This window comes from Macaca mulatta, chromosome 1, assembly GCF_049350105.2.
Source record: "Macaca mulatta isolate MMU2019108-1 chromosome 1, T2T-MMU8v2.0, whole genome shotgun sequence".
In the NCBI taxonomy this organism is placed as follows: domain Eukaryota; kingdom Metazoa; phylum Chordata; class Mammalia; order Primates; family Cercopithecidae; genus Macaca; species Macaca mulatta.
Window position 1 is genome coordinate 231,444,209 of NC_133406.1, and position 22,960 is coordinate 231,467,168.

The following is a 22,960-nucleotide window of genomic DNA, read 5'->3' on the forward strand; positions in this document are numbered from 1 at the left end:
CAGGTACACACCACCTGGGGATGGTTGTGGTCCATCTGTGAAACAGACATTGTGGTTGTCCCCTGCAGGGTTATAGGTGACTGGAGAGCCCAGAGCAGGATCACTCCTCAACGGCACCTATGGGTATGAATCTTGCTGCTGTCACATTCCCCAGCCCCACTCTGCCCATAACGCACCACCCGAGATACTTGTGCCACTGAAGAGCCTCTCCCGTGAGCTCTGCAGTGCCCCGGCCAGTCTCCCAGCCTCTCAGAGTCCTCCTCCCCCAGCGACTCAGAGTCATGTGATTCACATCTTAAGATCTCTGCCATCAGCCTGGTCCTGGAGTCAAGGGCACATGACAGTGACAATCAGCACTATTTTCTTTTTTTTTTAAAGGTGAAGCTCACGGTCGACAGGTCTCAGATGTGATGAAATATAGCATTAGCAAGTTGCCCATGCATCTGTCTCCCTCACTGACTCATCAGCCTCTCACACGCCCTCTTCCGTGTTCTGAGCGGAATCCCTGGCACACAGTAAGTGTTCAGTAAAGGTCTGGAGAACAGAACTGCGGAGACACTTCTCTATCAGGCACCAAGGTGATGAATAACAGGTCAGGACAAGTTTCGTAAAATCACACAGGATCCGCTCTCTCCCAAGAATGGGCCCTGGAGCTCGGCGCCCACCCCCTGCCATCGGGCCGTCTAGAGCTCCACCACACACACACGTGCTTTCTCCGTAAGGAGTTCTTGCTTCATCCTGGATGTGCCATCAACCCAGAAACTCGACGCTTGAAAGAGTCAGCTAAGCCCAAAGAATGTAAATGTTTAAGGCCCACCGCCTGAGACGCCTCTGCAGACTAAACTAAGAAGGTTTAAGAGCTTTTTCCAGCTTTGTGTTTTTGGGGGATTTTTTGGTTGTTGTTTTCTTTTTGGGGGAGGGGAAGGAGGAAAAGGCTGAAAGGGAAACAGGACTATTTCCAGTACCTGTAATTACACGGCTGCCTTTTCCAGCCAGAATCCCCCGCAGAGCAACTCCCACTGCCTTGGCCTGGAGAGTGGCAGCCAGGGACTCAGGAGCATTTTAAGCAGGGGAGGGGGGCCTTCCACTGGGGCCTGGGGGGGGTTGGGGGGGTTGGCCCCTCCCCATCAGGCCAGCATTTCATGGCCAGAGCTCACTCTAACTCCATCCTGCTAAACCTGGTACAGGACATTGTGGCTTCCAAACCACCAGTGACATAAAATAAAAATCCCCCACCAGGAAGCAAGAAACACAGAGCCACCCTCCAGGTACCTTCAAAAGGAAGGTCGTGGCCAGTCAGAGCCGAGAGAGGCGAGCCCAGGGTGCGGTCACGACCCTAAGTCACCAGGATAGGGCAACGTCTAGAAAAGGATCAGAGATTTGGGGCAAGTCAGTTTCTCCCGCTCCATTGCTCCAAATACTCGTAAAATGGAAGAGAGGGCTACTTGCTTCCTCTATCAAGGAATAACTTAGATGCACGGAGCGAGGCCACTATATACAAAACATCCCAGTAGCAGCGTGCTGTGGAACGCCAAGGGAAATGGCTTCTCCCAGCCCTCGAGAGGCCTCCCAATCAAATGGGGGAGATGGGGCTACCCCCTATCTGCACACACCTGGGGCAGGGCAGGGGGAGGAAAGGTGAAAGGAGCAAAGTCCCCAGGAGCTTTCAGCCATCTGGCTGGGGTGGGGGAGGTGACACAGACACAGAGGACAGTCCTGGTCCAAGAGGCAATAATGGCTGATGACCGCCCTGCAGTCTGTCTTGGTCGAGCTGCAACCCCCTGCCCAGAACAATGCTTGGCACACAGTGGGTGCTCCGCAAATATTTGTAGAAGGAAGTTTCTGCCATGCAAATTTAGGAGGACGACAAATAGAAACTACAGTGGGTGGTGGGGCCGGTGAGAAGCAGAAGCCTGGGCACCTGGGGTCCCTGGCGGCCTGCCCTGAGCAGGTGAGTGCAGCTGCACACACACCTGGCCCAGTGAGTTCGAAGCACAGACTCCCCTCCACCCCTCTGAGAAGGTGAGGGTCCTGCCTCTGACCCTGGGGATCAGGCCTGCAGGTGGCCAGCTCAGGAGCCAGCTATGGTCCTCCCAGGAGGTCTGGGGCTGGATAGGCAGGGAGGCTGCCTCCCACCTGAAGCCAGGTGGAGAGTGGCTGGGCCAGCAGCTCCAGCGGCCACAGAAACAGCAGGTGTGGATGTGAGGGCTCACCCAAAGACTCATGGAACCAGTCACCCGCCACCCCAGGCCAACTTCCCTGTAGTCCCCTCCCTTCACTGGAGCCGACCTTTGGGGGCTGCTCTGCGTCGCAGATCTGGCCAGGCCAGATGAGCAGGCTTGGCCTCCCGCAGCATCCTCTGCATCAGCCAGAACGGAATAGCAGCCTGGTACAGAACATCAGCCACCATGAGACACGGCACACGCAGGCCGGAGGGCCTGACCTAAGCGCTCCCCGCCTCCTCCACTCAACTTCAGCGGGGAGCACAGGGCCCAGGAGTCCCACAAGGAGGGCACGGGGACAGCAGGGCCTCGGGGCCTCCTCCCACCCTTGTACTTCGAGATCCTACAGGAGGGAGGAGGAGGGAGGAGGAGGGAGGAGGGAGGAGAAGCAAAGCACCTGACCCTCGAGGGCTGGGTGTGTTCCCCACCTTGGTGAGTAACATGCCACAGCCAAGGCAGCGCACACGTGTCCACACACTGACCTGCAGCCCACAATGCTGCCTGCCTTGGTGCCCTCCCTGTGCCACCCCCCTGGTCCCCCCACTTCCCAGGTCCTACCTCCTCTTTTGTTGTTGTTGCTGTTGTTTTGGGTTTTTTTTTTTTTTTTTTTTTTGAGATGGAGTCTCACTCTGTTGCCCAGGCTAGAGTGTAGTGGTATGATCTTGGCTCACTGCAACCTCTGCCTCCTCCCAGGTTCAAGCGATTCTCCCACCTCAGCCTCTGGAGTAGCTGGGATTACAGGTGTGCGCCACCACGCCTGGCTAATTTTTTTGTATTTTTAGTAAAGACAGGTTTTGCCATGTTGCCCAGGCTGGTCTTGAACTCCTGACCTCAGGTGATGTGCCCGCCTCAGCCTCCCAAAGTACTGGGATTACAGGTGTGAGCCACTGCACCCGGCCCTACCTCGTCTTTAGGACTCACTGCAGGACACCCCAGGCTGGATTCCTCTTTTGTCACCCTGTGTTACAATCACCAGCTCATGTGACTGTCCCCCACTACATGCAGTGAGTCCTTGGAGACAGGGACCCCTGTCCTGCTGTATGTCCAGAGCCTGACAGAGGCCCTGATCTGAGTGAGCTGCCCGAATTGCTGAATGGATAGAAGAACAATCCTCTAAATGGTAGAAACAGCTGCCACTGAGGCACTGGCCACACAGTCTAGCTTTGGTCAATCTGCACGATTCCGCAAGGTAAGTCTCACGCCCGTTCTTACAGATGTGGAAACCAAGGCTCAAAGAGGCTGAGTAACTTGTCCAGGATCTGGGTTGGAAGCCAGATTCCAAACTCAGGGTCTTCCCTGGATGCTGGAAACGTGGGAGTGGAGGAAGGAGGGTGGCCTTGGGGACAAAGAGGAACATGGCAGGGGGGCTATAGGACAGGACGCTGTCCCCATTCCCTGTCTGTCCCCAAGGCAGCCTGGAAATGCTGTGCCTCAGGCAGGGTCCTACACTGTCAGCCAAGAAAGCAAGGAAGCAGAGGCCGGAGAGGACGACCAGCAAGGGAGGCGTGGGCGGGCAGAGACCCAAGCGGGCGGAGGACCTGTCACTGTTCTGCTGCCGGCTGCATCCCTGGTGGAGGATCTGGGGGCATCATGGGCCTCCAGGTGCCCACACCCACCTTCCCCCACTGCCCACTGTCAGCCCAGACCCCAGGGCCCCACCCTCACTGGGCCACAGGAAACGTCATCTCTCCCCAAGCTGCAGCTTCCCAAAACAATTGCTAGGTTTCCCCAACCTGCCCGGAAAGGGGAATGAGCGCAGCTGCTTCCTCTCCCCACCTGGTGCGTCACCAAACCTGTGACTGTCCACCCAGCTTCCTCTGGCTCCACAGATGCTCGGGCTGAGCCTGGCACACAGGGGCCCTTAACAAACTTGAGGAGCGAATGGGGGGGCCAACGAAGCAAGAAACTCCCACCGAAGCAACCAGCCAATCTAAGTGGCTCAAAAAAAAAAAAAATTTGATTCCCTCACCACCGGAAATCACCTACATAAGGCTCTGAAACTGTCTTTTCTGGCCAGGCTTGGTGACTCACACCTGTAATCCCAGCACTTTGGGAGGCCAAGGAGGGTGGACTGCTTGAGCTCAGGAGTTTGAGACCAGCCTGGCAACATGGTGAAACCCCAACTCTACAAAAAATACAAAATACAAAATATAAATATATATATATGTGCGTGTGTGTGTGTGTGTGTGTGTGTGTGTATATATATATATATAGACATGGTAGTGCGTACCTGTGGTCCCAGCTACTCAAGAGGCTGAGGTGTGAGGATCCCCAGCCTGGGAGGCAGAAGCTGCAGTGAGCTTTGTCCCCAGCCTGGGTGACAAAGCAAGACCCTGTCTCAAAAACAAACAAAAAACCTGTCTGTTCTCACCTGGTGGTCTGAAAATCTCTACCACACGCCCTACACCCCTTCTCCCAGATACCTAAACCAAATCCTGGAGTCGGATCGATTCTGGCGATGACTTTTTTCAAGCACTTACTATATACCGGCTATCATCAAAACTCCCAGTGGTTTTGCACACACGTGCCACCTTCCACCAGTGACATTTACTCCCTTCTTCCCTTCCTCCTCCCTCTCCAGTGCTTCTACATCCTAAGGCCCAGTTTCAGCATCACCTCCTCCAGGAAGCCTTCCCAGATTCACCTGCTGAGAGTAAACCCTGATCCCCAAGGCCAGAACGTTGCCCGGCCTCTGATCACCTTTATCACCCTCTGCCTAGAATAATATATTATTTGAGAGTTCTCTCTTTCCTTCCCAAGAGCACAGGAAGCAAACCCTCACAGGCCAGGTTAAGGATTCTAAATTCCAGTGTGTTTCCACTTGGAAGGAGGAAGGTGCATCCGAGGTGAGGCCGGGCCCTGCCACAGGCCTGGGATCTCTGCGACCAGAAAGAGAGCATGAGGCAGCTCCCTCCACCCGGGGTCACTCTTATAGCCCCATTTCACAGATGGAAACTGAAGCTCAGAGAGGTCACACGGCCCGGCCAGGTAATAGGAGCAGGGAGTACCGAGGCGGAAGGCCAGCCACCTCTCAAGCTGGGCTCGAAGCTGCTTCGGCCCCCGGACCTAGACCCAATGCCGCTTCTGGGGCGGTCTCCTCTGGAGAAGCAGCCACGGTCCTGACAAAGGCCCGTGCCACCCCACAGGAATCCGGGAGTCACGGCTGACCGCCTGCGCCTGTGCCCCGAGGTGGCGGGAACAGGTGGGCTCCAAGGTAGCAAAACGCTACCAGCCTTTCGTAAATGGCAGCCCCTGAACCCGCTTTGATCAGCCCCCACCTCCTCACTATCTCGCACCTCAAGGGGTGATGCCTGGCCCAGCAGCAGCCCCCTAGGACCCTGCCCTTGTGCCCATCAAAGTCTGCTCTGCTTGGTGAGTACCAGTACCACCTGGTTGAGCCTGTGTGGGGACACACACACAGACACACACACAAGCACATATGCACACACATAAATACAAGTGCACACATGCCCCTCCCTTGTCCCCCAGGGGCTGTCTCTCACCTCTGCCCTAGCACAGTCTAGCATGCCAAACGACACCCCCATCTCCAACTCACCCGAAGCAGGAGACTCGCCCACAGGGAGGGTCTCCTTCCCAGGCCAGGTCTCTTGGGGGTGCCGGAGCCCCAGGGTCAGGGAGGCCAGCTGTCTGACCTGGCACCTTCCTCTTCGCCCAGGTCCCCGCCCCCTGCCAGCCCAGGGCAAGGCTGAGTCAGGAAGAACACAGGACCACCGTGGTTCCCTCAGCAGGACCCGGAGACCACTGTGCCGCTGCGTCCCCACCACCTCCCTGACCTTGGGCACCTGGTCCCGGCTTGCAAATGACTAAGCAATTTCCACCTCCGAGCCCGTCTGCCAAGAGGCCCCGCTGGCTGCAGAACTGCACCAGGATGCCCGGAGCCGCACGCGTGAAACCCGTAATTGGCGAGCCCTCTTCTTGGGAAAGAAAACTCCATGTTTTGTTTTGTTTTGTTTTCCCCTTAAATGAAACAAATCCACCCACATAGTTACTGGAAACTCAAGCATGTGAAACTGAACCGTTTGCAAAGAGAATTAGTCAGCAACCTTGTGAGCAGTGCGGTCCCTCCGTAGGTGGGGCTGCCTGTGCTCCTGAGGCCCCCCACCAACTCCCGACTCAGTGTTCTTCGCTGCACGTGATGCCCTGGTAGAGGGTCGAAGCGAGGCTGCATCCCACAGGTGGAGGGCAAGGTCACTGGCATCAGGCCGAGGGTGCCATGCACATCTCCCCGTGGGCCTCAGAGTGTGCATCACTCGATGGTTAGAAGCTGTAGCTCAGGAGTCACATTCACATTCAACTCCCACCCCGTCATGTGACTCGGGCCTCTCCAGGTCTCGGTTTCCTCATCTCTAAAACGGGGAGAGCAGAAACCACAAGGTGTGTGTATTGCGCTGTAAAGACTGCAAGAGACAATGACACAAGATGCTTTGTGCCTGGCACCCAAAAGACAGCCACAAAGTCCTGGCTGCTGCTGAGATGCCCTCCTGCGGGAGAGCGAAGGTGGGCGGGTGAGACTGGCACAGGGCTGTGTCCCTTGGAGCTAGTATGGGGTCTCTTGTCACAGTGGAATCTGCTGAGTTGGTTCCCAGCCCTACTGCTTTGCCCGTGATGCGGCATGGGGAGGCAGGCAGAGGGCCAGGCCTGGTGCTGGCAGCTACAGCTCTTGTCCCAGCACCATTGAGCTTCTCAGCCTCGCCCTCCTCACCTCTACAGAGAGGGGAGATTCATCCCACAGATGTTGTATTTTAAACCAGTGCAATGCTGTGTCTTTAAAAACAAACAAACAAAAATTCCACTGCATTATCTGCCAACATTTTAAAAAGTCTGGATTCTTGACTTCAAAGGGGATACTACAGAGCCAAGGACTCCACTCCCCCAGGTAAGACAGGCCACTCCTGTGTGCAGGACATGCTGTTCCCCTTTGCTGCAGTCCTCTCCCTGCCCTGGAGTCTCCTGCTGGCTGCCTCCCTCATTTGTGCCTCCTTCCCGACCCCTGGGGGCATGTGAGTTTGTGACCCAATTTAAAACCCTACTTTTATTTAGGGGCACAATCTCAGACACTTGCCACTAGAAATGGCCACAGGAAGTGTCCCTTGGGAATAAGTAATTCAAGTCTGACACTCAAGGCTGATTCTTCCTGGAGAAAAACAAGACGATGTAAGAAGACCTATGCCCCAGTCTGGCCCAGGGAAACTCAGGGATGAGGCTGCTACTTTCTGCAATTCTTCGTGTGATTTACTAGATGAAGAGCAGAGGCAAATATTTGGGGTCTTGCTCTTCCTTTCGCTAACCTGCCTCTCTCTCCATTTGGTGATGAACGGCCTCGTTGTGTAGATCTCAGCCCTTTGGGTCTGCAGAAGGTGTGTGGGCAGTCGGGGTCTAGATGCCCACAAGCAGGCAGCCCGGTGCCCGTCTTCCCATCAGGAACGTACCAGGATAGATGACTGCCAAACAGGCAGTCCTCCAGCTTTCCAAGTCAGAGAGTTGCCTTGTATACTTGGGGGTGGGAGGGAGGAAGGATTTAGTGGGGCATGGCCAGATCTACTCCCCGCCCAGCAGAGACGCTAAAAATGTCAGGTGGGCATTTGGGGGTATTTTCCAGTTGTCTTGTTCACTTTTTTTTTTTTTTTGAGATGGAGTCTCAATCTGTCGCCCAGGTTGGAGTGCAGTGGTGCGACCTTGGCTCACTGCAGCCTCTGCCTCCCAGGGCCAAGCGATTCTCCTGCCTCAGTCTCCCAAGTAGCTGGGATTACGTCTGGCTAAATTTTTGCATTTTTTTAGTAGAGACAGGGTTTCATCATGTTGGTCAGGCTGGTCCCGAACTCCTGACTTCAGATGATTCACCCGCCTCAGCCTCCCAAAGTGCTGGGATTACAGGCGTGAGCCACCGTGCCCAGCCTTGACTTTTTTAAACTTTGGTTTTCCTATCTGTAAAATGGGCACAGTAATCCCCATTACACAGGGTTCTGTGCAGCAGTCGATAAGTTAATGTGTGGGTAGTGCCCAGAACAGTGCCAGGCACAGAGCAAGCACTCAGTAAACATCAAGCAAACTGGTCTTGTTCTAAAGCCGGTGGGAAAAGGTGTGTCTGTGAGGGACACATGGCCTTGGGCCTGGCTTTGGACAATCGGCACGCACTGCCTCTGGCAACCTCACCTCCACTCCTTCCACACAGTTCCAAACTCCAACCAGGCAGCCTTCCCTAGGCGCCTTCCAAAACTGCGACCCTCTTGCAATAAGACTGACCAGGTTGAAAAAATCAATTAACAATAATAATAATGAAACCCAAAGAAAACCAAAACCGCGCCAATTTAATGAGATAAGTCCATGCACGATCATCTGATCATTGCAAAATTCAGCTCATGAGCTGCTCGTCCAGCAAAACTCCGAGCCGGCACCTGACTGTGTTACCAGCAGCACTCAGGAAACTTGGGAGAATGCGGCCCTCCCCCAGTCTCCGCCCGCAGAGCATGCTGAGGTAGGAAGAAGAAATGAATTCTAGGACGGCGTCCATGGCTGCCTGACCATATGTGTGCACTAATAATCATCAATGTGTACACTTACAACAGGTGAACTGCATGGCGTGTGCATAATTCCTCCACAGGGCTGTTATGAAAGAACCTTGTGTTAGCGCTTACTGCCTACAATATTCAGGAAGGTCAGGGACTCCCTGCTTTGTCTCATAAAAAACCAGAGAGACCGGGCACAGTGGCTTGTGCCTGTAATCCCAGAGCTTTGGAAGGCCAAGTTGGGAAGACTGCTCGAGTCCAGGAAGGGTTCGAGACCAACCTGAGCAACACAGTGAGACCTCGGCTCTAAAAAATAAAATAGGAGAATTGCTTGAACCTGGGAGGTGGAGGCTGCAGTGAGCCGAGATCACGCCACTGCACTGCAGCCTGGGTGACAGAGTGAGATTCTGCCTCGAAAAAAAAGTTAATTAATTAAAATAAAATAAAAATTAGCCGAGCATGGTGGCGTGTGTCTGTCGTCCCAGCTACTCAGGAGGCTGAGGAGGGAGGATCACTTGAGGAGTTCGAGGGGCAGTGAGCTATGATCACGCCACTGCACTCCAGCCTGGGCGACAAGAGGCAGGCAGGGCCAACGGTTACACCAAGACAAAAACGTCATCTGCGTGAAGGCTCCTGTATCTCAATACTTAGCCACTGGCTTAAGGAGAGAAAAAGTCCCATTTTCTTGCTTTGTCTGAGCATAGCTATTTCATCTGGCAGAGGATGAAACAGGGCTCAGTGCCACCAAGAAAATTCATACCCCCTGGGGATGCACCAAACCCACCTTTCCAGGGAGAAAATAGAGGTCCCATCCCAAACACACAAAACGTGGTGGATAAAGCCACGTTTCACGTCTACCACTCGGCAAACCCTGGCAGAAACATCCTGGGTGCTGACCCGAATCGACTCCTGCCGTTTTCCAGAAGCAGTGGAGTTAAATCTTCTACAGAGTGCTCCTCTGCCCCACACAAAAATAAATAAATAAATAAATAAAGCCAAGAGGTAAGAGTGAGACTGCTCTGGCTCCAGGGTTGGTTCAAGTCTGACCCTTTTCCAGGACTTTGATGCTATTTCTAAGCCCAATCGGTCTTTCCAGAAGGAAGATGTCCTGTGTGTGGTGAAGAGACGAGTGAACATTATTGGTGCTGGGTGGTGTGGGTGTGGGGTTCAGGACGCCAGTCGCTCTACTCTGCCCTGTGTTTGAAATTTTCCATTCTAAAAATCTCCATAAATGCGGACAGCAAAGCAAAACCTCAGCCGCACTGAGACCCATCAAGGGGGAGAAAGAAACCCCAGTCATGGGTCAGGACTCGGCTCGGACGCAGCCTCCTGGGTCGGCCCTGTCTGGGCATGGCTCTCTCGGCGTAGGCACTGTGACAGCCAGGACAGAGCGGGCATTCAGGGAATACCGGCTGAATGATGAAGGCATTTAAAAAAAAAAACCTTTATCCCGCGCTGTCTAGACACCCCTGAGAGTGGTGTGGGGGTGAGGACTTGGCTTTCAGGGAGCCTGGGAGGCTAGAGGTGGGGGAAGAAAGGGTCTGTTCACACCGAACAGCTCAAAGTTGGCCCGATAGGATGCAACTAGAAGAAGGGGGAAAAATATTTATCTTTTTGAACATTCCATTTTTCCAAAGATGGCGAACTGCTTTTAGAAGAACCCTGACATTTACATATAATTTATATATTATGGAATTAGAATAAATTAAGCATGCTGTGGCCCCCTTAGGATGACGTCCCCAAGCTTCACAAATGTAAGGCGACCTTTCCCATTAGTGCTTTCTTCAAATCTCCAAATGAGAAGACCCTCAGACAGGAGAAACACTCATCTCCCCCAACCCCCATCTGCAGAGGAAGGAGATGACAAGGTTCTGCTGCCCAGATCTTTTTTTTTTTTTTTTTTTTAAAGACAAGGTCTGACTCCCATTGCCCAGGCTGGAGTGCAGTGGTACGATCACAACTCACTGCAGCCTTGACCTCCCAAACTCAAGTGATCCTCCTGCCTCAGCCTCCAGAGTAGCTGGGATCACAGGCATGCACCATCACATCCAGCTAATTTTTCTGTATTTTTAGTACAGACAGGGTTTCACCATGTTGCCCAGGCTGGTCATGAACTCCTGGCCTCAACTGATCTGCCTGCCCCAGCCTCCCAAAGTGCTGGAACTACAGGCATGAGCTACTGTTCCCAGCTCCTCAGGTCTTCTTGATCTATCCAGGAGCTCATCCCTTAGAAATCCAGGAAGGCACCCCAAGAAACTCACATGAGATGCCTTGCCCCTCACAAAAACCACTGTGGTCTGAGTCCTGTGCTTAATCCTGAGTTTGCATGAGGCTTCCTGGGATCAACCCAAGAGGCAAGTCCCACCAGCATGGCCCCTAGACTCTGCGGCCTTCCCACGGCAGGTGCAGAGGCATCATCACAGATGGTCCCTAGACTCTGCGGCCTTCCCAGGGCAGGTGCAGAGGCATCATCACAGATGGTCCCTAGACTCTGCGGCCTTCCCAGGGCAGGTGCAGAGGCATCATCACAGATGGTCCCTAGACTCTGTGACCTTCCCAGGGCAGGTGCAGGGGCATCATCACAGATGGTCCCTAGACTCTTCGGCCTTCCCAGGGCAGGTGCATAGGCATCATCACAGATGGTCCCTAGACTCTTCGGCCTTCCCACGGCAGGTGCGTAGGCATCATCACAGATGGTCCCTAGACTCTGCGGCCTTCCCACGGCAGGTGCAGAGGCATCATCACAGATGGCCCCTAGACTCTGTGACCTTCCCACGGCAGGTGCAGAGGCATCATCACAGATGGGCCTAGACTCTTCGGCCTTCCCAGGGCAGGTGCGTAGGCATCATCACAGATGGTCCCTAGACTCTTCGGCCTTCCCACGGCAGGTGCGTAGGCATCATCACAGATGGTCCCTAGACTCTGCGGCCTTCCCACGGCAGGTGCAGAGGCATCATCACAGATGGCCCCTAGACTCTGTGACCTTCCCATGGCAGGTGCAGAGGCATCATCACAGATGGTCCCTAGACTCTGCGGCCTTCCCACGGCAGGTGCAGAGGCATCATCACAGATGGCCCCTAGACTCTGTGACCTTCCCACGGCAGGTGCAGAGGCATCATCACAGATGGTCCCTAGACTCTGCGGCCTTCCCAGGGCAGGTGCGTAGGCATCATCATAGATGGTCCCTAGACTCTGTGACCTTCCCAGGGCAGGTGCAGAGGTATCATCACAGATGGGCCTAGACTCTGCGGCCTTCCCAGGGCAGGTGCAGGGGCATCATCACAGGCCCCTCACCATCCCCTACCTGAGGAGAGCTTCTGGGCAGCAGGCAAAACTACCCCAGCCAGAAGCCCAGGACCTACAGCCAAACTCCCAAGAAGACAGATAAGAGCTCCAGGAACAGCCAAACAAAAGGACCAGGAAGTTCAATTGGGTCTCCCAAGGGAGACTGGCCAGGGTCCCCAGTTACTTCTATTCTATTCTATCCTATCCTATCCTATCCTATCCATTTGAGACAGAGTCTCACTCTATTGCCCAGGCTGGAGTGCAATGACACGATCTTGGCTCACTGCAACCTCTATCTCCTGGGTTCAAGCAATTCTCCTGCTTCAGCCTCCCAAGTAGTGGGATTACAGGCCTGCACCACCATGCCCAGCTAATTTTTGTATTTTTAGTAGAGGCGGGGTTTCACCATGTTGGTCAGGCTGGTCTCGAACTCCTGACCTTGGGTGATCCACCCGTCTCGGCCTCCCACAGTACTGGGATTACAGGTGTGAGCCACTGTGCCCAGCCTGATTACCACTCACAGCAGATGGGATCTGAGACACCCTAAACTAAACGCCAGCCCCAGCATGGGAGGGAAGAGGCAGGAACAAGTTGTTGGGAGTCGAAGGCCCCTCAGATGATGACAGCTTAGGTTTCCTCTCGTGCCTGGGGCAACCCCACCCGTCTCCTTTCTGCAAATTGTCCCCCAACCCACAGTCAGTGCACCGTGGCTCCAGGGGGCCCTGGTTATGCAGCACCTACTGCTGGAGTGCCCATGACCCTGCCAAGGGTGGGCCCAGGGCAAACAGCCCCCTTGCTAGGTGCCACCAGTCAGCGCAACTGCATCACTGCCCCAAGAGCACAGGCAGGAAGCTCCTAAGCACACTTCTGTCACACTCTCTGTCAAATGAAACAGTCCACCCCCTTCGGAGCCTGATATGTATTGGAAAACCGGAAGGAAAGGAATTAAGAAAGCAACTTGCTAAAGCTGAAGTTCTGGTCCCAGACAGGTTAACAGGATTTGGAAGTGGCACCAAATTGCAACCCTGTCAGCAACTAATCCTGGAAACAGTTCCTGCCCCCCAGGAGGAGGAGCGCCATGAGTTGCAGATCCCCAGCCTCAGGATCAGTCCCCATGGGGATACCTCTGGCATCACAGTTGAGGTGGACCACGGCGAGGAGGGAGTGGCGCGGGGTAAGCCTAGGAGGGGCCACACGCACCCCAAAGACCACGTCACGGATTTGCAAGTTCACCATAAGAGCAATGGGAACGGCTGATGGGCTTCAGAAGGGAACTGACAACAGGTGGCATTTTTAATAGATCAATGAGGAAAAATATAAATAAGTAACAAGATCACTGGCTGCCAAGAGGATAGTGGCTGAGTCTCTGGTGACGAGGGATATGGAGAAAAAGACAGGTGGTCGTGTTTCCCAGCCAACCTCTTAGACAAGCTGTTTGGATCCAACTCTTCCATCCCACCTTCACGTGGCCTCTACAACTGAGCCAGGACGGGAAATCCAGCTTCCACTTAGGAAACGCTTCAATCTTCTGTGCAAAACTTAATTAGCCACAAGTCAGATGCAGAAGGCCACGCAATGTATGGTTCTGTTTATATGAACTGTCCAGCACAGAGTCAAATCCGTTGAGTCAGAATACAGATCGGTTCCCAGGGGTTGGGGAGGGAGGATGGGAGGTGACGCCTGATGTGGATGGGGTTTCCCTCTGGGGGGATGAAGATGTTTTGGAACTAGACAGAGGGGATAGTTGCACAACACTGCGAATGTACTAAACGCCACTGAACTGTTCACTTTAAAATGGCTCGTTTTATACGATGTGAATTTCACCTCAATTGAAAAAAGACAACTGGGCACAGTGGCTCACGCCTGTAGTCCCAGCACTTTGGGAGGCCGAGGTGGGCAGATCACCTCAGGAGTTCGAGGCCAGCCTGGCCAACACAGTGAAACCCTGTCTCTACTAAAAATACAAAAATTAGCCAGGCGTGGTGGCGGGTGCCTGTAATCCCAGCTACCGAGGAGGCTAGGGTGGGAGAATCACTGGAACCCGGGAGGTGGAGGCTGCAGCGAGCTGAGACTGTGCCACTGCACCCTAGCCTGAATGACAGGGCGAGATTCCATCTCAAAGAAAATAAGAAAGAAAAAGAAAAAGAAAAAAGACACCCTAATTAGCCAATATCACAGAGCACATCTGCATATCCAGGACATCTTGCAGCTGACTCGACTTTCTCTCCATTTAGCTCAGACACCCATCCCCATGTACCTGGGACCACCTCCGACTCTCAGCAGCCCCTGCATCCTATTCACCCAGCCACAGTGACATCCGCTCTGTTGACCTGTCTCTCGGATCGCTCATTTCTTCCTCGCTCCTTCTTTGTGGCAGGGAATGGTGGTGAAGAGTAAGACTGGGAGCCAGGTTGCTGGGGCTCAGCTCCCAGCTCTTCCCCTGGGTGGCTGGGAGGCCCGGAGCCATCCTAGTTTTTTTAATCTGTAAAATGGGTAGTACCTACCCTATAGGTATCACTGATGCTATGACGAATGAATGACTTCATGCATGCACAGCACCTGGAAGCGTGCTCAGATATGCCACATCCGGTTGGTGGCTATTGTCACTAACCCCACTATAGACGGACCCCAGCCCATGTACCTCCCACAGCCCCCTCCACTCCATCCGTCTCCACCTCCTCCAGGCTGGGCATCACAAAGGAAAACTGGTATCCCTCCCACCCCAGCTCTGCTGTGCTCCAAAGGCTCTCCGTGGTGGAAACCGTAGAGCGAAAAAGTCGACTGCCGCAGGACGCGGCTAGGAAGGCCCCGGGCTCCGCCATCCCTCGACACACCCAAAACAATGAAGGTGGTTGATAGCAACAGGCAATCGTCCGAGGTGCCCTCAGTCCCTGCCCTGAGGGATCAAGGGCAAGGCTCACCTTCTAGGAGCCCCCACGTCTTGGTCCCTCCTGCTGTAGGAGCACAGCTGGGACCCAGCCTGCTGACTGATTCTCAAAAACCACTGCTGTGTCCCCAACACGTCTTCGTTCCCTAAAGCACAAACCCCTCTCCCACGTTACTTGCAGTTGCACAAATGTCCCCAGGTCTGTGGGCCCTCCTGCCTCTCTGCGCTCATTTCGGCCACACACCAGCACCCTTCCTGCCTTTCCAACCTGGCCACCCCCGCCACCGGTGTCCTCTGATGCCCTGAGCACTATCATCAGCAGAGATGGGCCTGTCTCACCCACTAGACAATGAAAGCTTCCTCATTCTTTTTATCCACGGCCCCAGCAGACTGGCTGCATACAGTAGGTGCTCGGCAAATGTCTGAACGAAAGCAAGAATGACAAGTGGTCCACTAACCACTCCTGAGAATGGAGGCTTGTTCAGAGTTCCTGACCTCCCACGGGGGCATGGAAGGAAGTCTCGTCTGAGAACAGAACACCTGGCAGTCCAGCTCCGTGACGGGGAGTCCCCACCCCCAGAAGCCATACCCCGGGCCCACATCAAGCTCTCCCAGACCCTGCTAGGATCCAATATGCCACCAGTCTTCCCGTTACTCCTTCATCCAACAGGTATCCAAGAACCTACTGTGGACCTAACTACTGGGGACTCAGCAGTGAACAACGGCCACGTGGCCGGGTCCTGCCCTCCTGGAGCGCACAGGTCACTGGGCTGCCTACAACAGCAGCTGTCCCTGGCATGGTTGAGGGTGCATGTGTCTGTGTGACAGGGTGGACCACGGATGGCAGGGCTACCTGCTGAAGGGGACACCCCTGGGAAGAGGGGAGGTGTGAGGGGACCCGGTTTTGGAAAGTGAAGCGAGAGGGGTGTGGGCCAGCCGGTGGGAACAGGCCAGCCGAGGCGGGACCAGGCAGCATGAAGAGTGTGAAATGGGGTCAGCAGAATACAGGTGACAGTGACTGAGGCTACAAGGGCGGAGAGGGACTCTCCTGAGGGGGCATATGGGCCACAAGGGCGAGAGGGAGAGGTGGGAGAGGCCCCTGTAGGGAAGACAATGCCAGATGGGTCTGGGCGCAGGAGGCAGGTGCAGCCTAGGGAATGGCCAGAGCTTTCTAAGCCAGGATAGGGCAGCGGCACCCAAGAGGCAGAGGGTGAGCTCATGTGGCTCATGACCATAATCCTAGCACTTTGGGAGGATTGCTTGAGCCCAGGAGTTTGAGACCAGTCTGGACAACATAGGGAGATCCCGTCTCTGTGAGAAATTTAAAAATTAGCTGGAGGTGGTGGTGTGCTCCGATAGTCCCAGCTACTAGGGGGGCTGAGGTGGGAGGATTGCTTGAGCGTTGAGCCCAGTTGCCAGACATGTCCACTCGGACCACTTCGACTTGGGACAGGTTCAAAGCACCTCCATGGACCTACTCCCCTAGCCTGTAGGTCATCACTCACGATGACTCCCAAACTAGCTGGGAACCTGAGGCACCTGCAGTTCTTCACCCGTCTCTACACCCCACATTCAACTAGTTACCGAAGCCTACCCACGCCACCTTGGAAATGCCACCAGCGTCCATCCCAACTGGCAGGTCAGGGATATGAACCGCCATCTCTCTGGCCTTCCAGCTCCAGCCTCCTCTCCACCAGATTCTTAAGGCGCCCATAACTGCATTAGCCAGGATTCTCCGGAGACACAAAACCCATAGGATCGAGAGGGAGAGACAGATGAGAAGGGATGGGTTAGGGGAACTGGCTTGCTCGGTTATGGAGGCTGAGTCCCACTACAGGCCATCTGTAAGCTGGAGACCCAGGGGAGCCAGGAGTGTGGCTCAGCCAAGTCTGAAGGCCTCGGAACCAGGGAAGCCAGTGGGGTCATTCTCAGCCCCAGGCCAAAGACCCTGGGGACCACTGGTATGAGTCCCAGAGTCTAAAGGCCAGAGAACCCAGAGTTGTGACATCTGACTGCAGGAGAAGAAGGACGTCCCACCTCTGGGACAGAAAGCCAGGATTCGCCCTTCTTCCAGCTTTTCATTCCATCCAGGCCACCAGCTGATTGGACGGTGCCTGCCCCCATAGAGGGCAGATCCTCCCTGCCCAGCCGAGTGACTCAAATGCCGAAACCACCCTCACAGACACACCTGGGGCAGCCTGATCATTCTACACAATGCCAAACCACCGGGTTTCCCTTTCCGCAGAAAAGGGATTAGCTCAGTGTATACTGAAGCATTGAGAATAATCAATGCTTTACCATCTATCCAGGTATTCCTTAATCTAGTCAAGTTGATATCTGAAATCAATCATCACAGGTTCACCCCTTATCAACTGGCACCCATTGGCATCTCCTTAAACCATACTTAATCTCCAAGGACAATATCAAGGTCATAGTTCCACCTATCATGACACTACTATGCTACATACCAAAGACACATCAATCCCTTCTCCAGAGAGGGGGTACAGTCCTTGAGTGCCATTCACTCCTCTCTCCTCTGATACTCAATAACTTAAATACTATGATGTAAAATTAATACCTAAATACTGCTATAGACTCAACACATGTTCTAAGAATAAGGAGTAAGAGAGGAAAGAAAACTGATATTTGCCTAATATACAAGTAAATGCATACAACCGTATTCTGAACAAAATAGGGAGGAAGTACTCCCGGCAATTCTGCCCTTGTTTCTGTAACTGGTCACGTGGTTGGAGCTGGTATTTATTTTAATTACCTCCCTCTGTCCTGTTCTGTGTTTCTTTCGTCTACAACAAGCACCTCAGCTGGCTGTGGTTCTTTAAGTGGCAGAGTGACCCAAACATTCATTCCTGAAGGGTCTGAGTCATTCACAGTCCTGCCTGGATTGTATCCTTGTAATTTCCCATTGACTTAATCACGGGGCATGGTAATACTAAGAGATGCCCTAGGGAGTATCCTGTACTCCAGACACACTCTTCCTTACCCCCATTGTGGAGCGGTCCACATTAATTTCCCCTTGGTAGTCCAGATCAATTTCCACAGCCAACACTATCACTCCCCTCTCAGCCTACTGACCCAGAGGCACATGGAGCCCAAAGTGGCCAGGTGGCAGCCTTACCCCCAGTTCAATGGAATCACTGTTGTGTCTCCTGGGAGGAGCATTCCTCCCTCTGGAACGAAGACCTCCAAGCCAGCAGAGCATAAAGTCACAGGAACAGGAAGTAAAAATTTCGCTAGTGGGTCCCTAGGGGATATGATGCACGGTGCCACTCCCATTTCCTCCCCTTGATTCCTGGACCCATGAATCCTGGCTATGGTAGAAACCAGCACCATATATTGGATGCTGATACAGAGTACATACAGCCTTTTGAAGACCCCTGCCCCAGCCCTACAAAGTACTGTCACCTAGCTGGCGTTGTAATTGCAACTTCAAAAGACTCTACTGCCCTTCTTTCAAGTCAGCTGCTTCGGGATGGTGGGAAACACGGTCATTCCCAGTCCCAGGTCAAAGACTCCGGGGACCACTTGTACAAGTCCCAGAGTCTAGGCCAGAAAACCTGGAGTTCTGACATCCAAGCGCAGGAGAAGAGCGTCCCAGCTCTGGGACAGAGAGCCGGGATTCGCCCTTCCTCCAGCCTTTTGTTTCATCCAGGCCCCCTGCTGACTGGATGGTGCCTGCCCACATGGAGGGCAGATCCTCTCCACCCAGTTGAGTGACTCAATTGCCAGTGTCCTCCAAAAAAACCCTCACAGACACATCTGGGGCAGCCCGATCATTCTACATAATGTCAAACCACTGGGTTTCCCTGTCAGCAGAAAAGGGACAGGCTCAGTGTGTACTGAAGCATAGAGAATAATCAATGCTTTACCATCTATCTGGGTATTCCTTAATCTAGTCAAGTTGACATCCAAAATCAATCATCACAGGTCTACCCCTTATCAACTGGCACCCATAGGCACCCACTGGCATCTTAAGTCATACTTAATTTCCAAATAAAGGCAATAACAAGGTCATAGTTCCACTTAGCGTGATAGGTGAAACCAGTGGGCTCGCGCTCACCCGCCAATTCCATGCACATGAGCCCATTGCCACACTTCTTTGGTTGTGAAGTGAGTTCCTTGGAAACAGTGCTATGTGGACAGCATGACAGTGGGTATGGTGTTCTGTGGATCAATGGATGGTGACTTTGGCAGAAGCACTATGTGCAGGGAAGACGAATCTGTATCCAGAATAAGTGCCTGTTCCAGTAAGGACAAAATGCTGCCCCTTCCAAAACAGAAGTGGTCCAATGTGCCTTCGACCAGGTGCAGCGATCATCCTGGCGAATGGGGCCATATTGGAGCTCAGTGTTAGTCTCCGCTGCTGGCAGACTGGCACCCAGTGGTAGCCACAGCCAGGTCGGCTTTGGTGAGTGGGCAGTCCATGTTGCTGAGCCCACGCATCACCTCCATCTCTGCCACCATGACCACTTTGTCCCTGAGCCCATCAGGCGATGACAGGGGTGGCTAGGGAAAGAGGCTGACTAGAATCCACCTAGGTCATCCTACCCACACACCTCATGTCCTCTGCCCACTCAGGAGGTCTATCCACATACATATTCCCCCAATTTCTTTTCTGTTTGGTTGGGTTTTTCGATACAGGGTCTCATTCTGTTGCCTAGGCCGGAGCAATCACAGCTCACTGCAGCCTCAACCTCCTAGGCTCAAGTGATCCTCCCACCTCAGCCTCCCAAGTAGCTGGGACTGCAGGCATGAGCTACCATGCCCAGCTAATTTTTAATTTTTTTTTTTAGAGATGGGGGACGGGGAGTCTCACTACGTTGTCCAGGCTGGTCTCGAATTCCTTGGGCTCAAGCAATCCTCCCACCTTGGCCTGCCAAAGTGCTGGGATTACAGGGGTGAGCCACTATGTCAGGCCCCCAGATTTCTTTGTCACCAATCTTCCAATCATATTCTTTCCAAGTCCCCAAGTCCCTGACCATCCAGCCAAATCATCAGGCACAGCCCATGAATCAGTATATAATCACTCATCTGGCCATCTCTCCTTCCAAGCAAGGTGTACAAGCAGGTGCACTGCCTGAATCTCTGCCTGGGAGGATTTCCCTTCACCCCTGTCCTTCAGAGACGTCCCAGCAAGGGGCTATAGTGCTGCAGCTGTCCACTTTTGGGTGGTGCCTGCATATAGTGAGAGTCATCTGTAGCCATCTGTAAACCAGGCTGAGTCTTCACTTCCACTGTCAACTGATCATAGGGAACTCCCCAGGAGACCACAGGTACAGGCTGGAGAGAGAAGGCAGTGGGCAAAGTAAGAACCATGGGCCTTTGGACCACTTCCTTATGTCACTTCCTTGTGCCTTCAGGACCTGCTGAGACCTGATCCCATATATACCACTTCCACCTGACAGGAGCGTTCTGCCGTACATGCCCAATATACGGTTTGGTGGGTCAGATCATAGACAACACCCATTTCATGATGGGCAGCTCAGGTCACATGGCAACTTCGTGGCTGATGGTCAAACGTTAAGTTTCTACTAGGGCCCAGTATTAGGCCAAGAGCTGTCTCTCAAAAGGCATGAAGTTATTTGCAGATGACGGCAGGGCCTTGCTCTAAAATCCCAAGGCCTGTACTGCGATTCATCTACAGGGGCCTGCCAAAGGCTTTAAGCAGCCTCCCTGTCTGCCACTGACCTCAAGTACCACTGGATCCGCTGGTGGTCCAAGTGGCAAAGCAGGCTGCACAGCAGCCTGGACCTGTTGCAGTCTTCTGCGACGGGCCCCGTTCAAAACTAGACACGTTACAGTGACTTAGCAAATGGGCTGGAGTAACACACCCAAATGAGGAATGTGTTGCCTCCAAAACCCAAATAGGCCCACTAGGCATTGTGCCTCTTTCTTGGTTGTAGGAGGAAAGCTGTAACAACTTATTCTTCACCTTAGAGGGGATACCTTCACAGGCCTGACACCACTGGCCCCCAAGAAATTTCACTAAGGGAGAAGGCCCCCAAATTTCTGTCGAATTTCTTTCCCATCACTTGACATGTATATGTCCTACCAATCAGTCCAGAGTGGTTGCTACTTCTTGCTCACTAGGTCCAATCAAGCATAATGACATCAATGCAATGAACCAGCAAGATACCTTTTTTTTTTTTTTGAGACAGGGTCTCACTCTATTGCCCAGCTTGGAGTAAAGTAGCACAATCACTGCTCACTGCAAGTCTTGACCTCCTAGGCTAAAGTGTTCCTCCCACCTCAGCCACCCAAGTAGCTGGGACCACAGGCATGCACCATCATGTCTGGGTAATTTTTTTAAAAGTTTTTTTGTAGGGATGGTGAAACCCCATCTCTACTTAAAAAAAAAAAAAATTGACTGGGAGTGGTGGTGCGCACTTGTAGTCCCAGCTACTCGAGAGGCTAAAGCAAGATAATCACTTAAGCCCAGGAGGCAGAGGATGCAGTGAACCAAGATCAAGCGAGACTCTGTCTAAAATAAAAAATAAAAAAAAAATTTAAAAATTATAGAGATGATGTCTCACTATGTTGCCCAGGCTGGTCTCAAACTCCTGAGCTCAAGCCATCCTCCTGCCTCAGCCTCCTGAAGTGCTAAAAGTGCTAGGATTACAGGAGTGAGCCACTGTGTCCAGCCCTAGCATATCTGTGGAAGGGAAAGGTGATCAAGATGACTGTGAAGTAAACTGTGACACAGGGCTGGAGAGCTGATATACCCATGAGCCAAGACCGTCAAGGGGCATTGCTGGCCTGATCAGCTGGAAGCAAACTACTTCTGGTGGGCCTTATGGACAAGTATAAAGAGAAAGGCATTTGCCAGATCAACAGCTGCATGCAGTACCAGGGACCAGAGATATGTGAATTTGTGGAGTCACCACTTGGTTAAGTTTACAATAATCCACTATCAGTTTCCAAAGTCCGTCTGTCTTCTGCGCCGGCCCAATCGGAGAGCTGAATGGGGGTGTGGTGGGGGTCACCACCGCCCTCATCCTCCAAGTCCTTGATGGTGGCGTTAATCTCTGCAGCTCCACTAGGGACGCAATGCTGCTTTTGATGTACTATTTTCCTAGGCAGAGGCAACGCTTATGGTTTCCCTTTGACCTTTCCCACCATAATAGCCCTCACTGCACAAGTTACGGAACCAGTGTGGGGATTCTGCTAGGTGCTCAGTATGTCAATTACAAACCTGGAACCAGGAAATAACTCCAGGATGGGTTCAGGGATCCACTGGAGCCACCACAAGTTGGACCGAAGCTAAAACTCCATTGATCACCTGACCTCCATAAGCCCGTTCTCTGACTGGCGGGCCGCAGTGATGTTTTCGGTGTCCTGGAATCAGTATCAGTTCAGCGTCCAGTTATCCCTGAAAAGTCTAATTATTTCCCTTTCCTCAATGCATATTCACCCTGGTAAAAGGCCACAGGTCCCTTTGGGGGAAGGCTAGGAGGAAGACTAATAGCATACACTTGCTGTAGTGTACTGAGGTCCTTCTTCAAAGGGACCCAGCCTCCAATTCATTCATTTATTCATTCATTCATTCATTCATTCATTCAGGGGGGCTTAATTGTGTAAACTGGCTCAAGCCTGGGAAGCTGATTGAGGGCTGTGATTTTCTGTTTTAATTATTTTTCTGTTTCATTTATTCAAGTTAAGACTTCTTTTCTTTTTTCTTTTTTTTCCAAGACAGAGTCTCGCTCTGTCCCCCAGGCTGGAGTGCAGTGGCTCACTGCAAGCTCCGCCTCCCGGGTTCATGCCATTCTCCTGCCTCAGCCTCCCAAGTAGCTGGGACTACAGGCGCCTGCCACCTTGCCCGGCTAGTTTTTTGAATTTTTTAGTAGAGACGGGGTTTCACCGTGTTAGCCAGGATGGTCTCGATCTCCTGATCTCGTGATCCACCCGTCTCGGCCTCCCAAAGTGCTGGGATTACAGGCGTGAGCCACCACGCCCGGCCCAAGACTTCTTTTTCATTTGACCTGTAAGTTTCTGCTTATATAGAAAACTTCAAAGAATCAAGT

The 22,960-nt window shown here is 53.0% G+C and overlaps 1 protein-coding gene and 1 long non-coding RNA gene across 4 annotated transcripts in view; one reads left to right on the forward strand and one right to left on the reverse strand.

Annotated features, from left to right (window-relative positions):
* The window catches only part of SPSB1 (splA/ryanodine receptor domain and SOCS box containing 1), a 76,156-nt gene that overhangs the window by 48,016 nt on the left and 5,180 nt on the right, over window positions 1-22,960 (reverse strand). Inside the window, exon 1 of one of the 3 annotated variants that reach the window (XM_077997557.1) lies at window positions 5,779-6,080. The gene's annotated coding sequence lies outside the window, so the exon portion shown is untranslated. 3 annotated transcript variants of the gene reach the window in all.
* On the forward strand, window positions 2,804-12,468 carry LOC144336576 (uncharacterized). The gene is made up of 3 exons (XR_013408467.1): window positions 2,804-4,278; window positions 10,947-11,314; window positions 11,800-12,468. It is a non-coding gene; the product is annotated as an uncharacterized LOC144336576 (long non-coding RNA).